The sequence below is a fragment of the Mastomys coucha genome, chromosome X (assembly GCF_008632895.1).
Source record: "Mastomys coucha isolate ucsf_1 chromosome X, UCSF_Mcou_1, whole genome shotgun sequence".
In the NCBI taxonomy this organism is placed as follows: Eukaryota; Metazoa; Chordata; class Mammalia; order Rodentia; family Muridae; genus Mastomys; species Mastomys coucha.
In genome coordinates, this window is record NC_045030.1 from 54,880,553 (window position 1) to 54,882,471 (window position 1,919).

Below are 1,919 nucleotides of genomic sequence, written 5' to 3' on the forward strand. Positions count from 1 at the left end.
GACTGCTTTATATTGCATGCTTCTTTGTGCCAGGTATTTTTACTAATCCCTTACAGTATTTATTCCTCACAACAGGACCAAAAGGATTTATTTATTTTGTATGCTGCTTTATTGTAGCTACAGCCAGTGTATATAAAATAGTTAAACCTTGTGAAACAGAAATCCATGAAATTCAGAGCGATAGATGGTAAGGACTGACGAGTAGAAGATAGTGTATTATGGAACGTGTTAAAGAGAAGCTTTTGTACAGACTTCAAACTTCATTCTCTTGAATATTCACTGGTTCTGGAAAAGTGGTTTGAAAAACTTCCAGATATAGGACTACAAAAAGGAGTAGACTTTCTGGGGTCTGAAGGGATTTGGACTTGAAGACACTCTAGTCAGCAGAGGGTCATGTGGAGCATTCTGCAGACAGAACTGTTTCAACTCTGCAGCTGCCTGGGAAACCTCCAGGCCATTGAGCCCAGCCTCCAGCTGGAGCTGCTGAGTCACCTTCTTGATGGCAGTGATGATAGAAGAACCCTACGTGGCGCTCAGGACAACCGGGTCGACTCAAGGATTTGTTTTATAAATGAGAAATATGTCATCAGAAAAGCTGACCTGTAGAGGCTAAGTGCATAGACAAGAATTTGAACAGCACCTGAACTGGCTCTCCAACCCTGCCACTTATTAATGGTATAACTTTAGACAAGCAACTTCACCCCCCTCTGTTCCTTAGTTCCTTCTCTGGCATGATTGAGGGTGGTAGCGAGAGGTATTAGTCAGTAGGTTGGTAGGGGCAAGTGGAACTGTGTCACCAGACAAAATCTCGGAAGGTGGAGCAGATTCAGAAACGCCTAAGAATTCTCATATCTGAGAACCGTAAGCCTTTCATCTCCTCCGGACCTGGTTCCTGTCCTGGAGCACACTCTACATGAGGATCGAGACAAGCACAGAGCTCTCCATGCTAATTATCTAGCTGGGCCCTGACGGTTTAGCCAATGTGCTTCCCTTGCCAGACATTCCCTCTTACAAAAGGTATTTAGTCTCTGGTTCACCCTGAGGAAGTTGTATGCATCTATTCTTCACTATGGCTAAACAGTCAGTCTCACCAAGTACCTCCGCGGGGAGAAGCCTTTGTCATACATAGCCAAATCAGAGCCATGCCACCTAAGTCACCTAAGGCAGATGGCCACTCAGTGCTCTAGACCATCACCCCTGAGCTAAGCTGGATTCCCCCTACCCCATCCTGGGCTCAGTGCCTGGTTGCCCCGAGTTAGGGAACCCCAGCTTTGGCCCCAGCCTTTTTCTCACCCGAGCTGGGGTTCCCATCTTAGGCTGTGTTCTGCTACCCCTGAGTGAGGGTCGGTGTTCAGCAAGTCCTCTCCGTTTTTGTCTGCCTAAGCAGCATTCACACACCCCAGCATGGAGGCAGAATGCAGACCTACACTTCAGCACTTGCCTGGTATGTTCAAATCTTTGAGTTCCATTGCCAATAACACCACAGAAAGTAAAATAAATTTTAAAAAAATGAAGCTTATAATATCTGCTTAATAGAATTAAAAGGTTTACATGAGTTAATATTCACAAATCGCTTAGAGTGCTGTGCATTTTTTGCTTACATAGACGAACAAGTGTTCCCAAGACTAAGCAGTCAGTATGAGAAAGAAGCAGCATTTGAACCCAGGTCCAAATTCTTCAGTCCCAGCACAATTCCTATTTCTTGTATGGAGCCCAAACCTGGATCACTCAGGAAACTGTCCTGACTGTGTTCTCCTTTAGCTCTCCTCGGTCACAGACTGTCTGATTTGATTTCTGCATCATCACTCTACTGTAGACCAAACTACTTTGTGCACTTCTTGAGTCCATATGCTTCTTTTCATCTTCCAAAGGACCTAGCTTTCCTTTGGTATTTAGAAATGTAACTGCTTTCCACAAGC

General features: G+C 44.8%; 1 pseudogene; it reads right to left on the reverse strand.

Annotated features, from left to right (window-relative positions):
- Positions 1–321: 321 nt before the first annotated feature.
- Positions 322–1,311, reverse strand: LOC116091452 (annotated as a pseudogene).
- Positions 1,312–1,919: the final 608 nt, after the last annotated feature.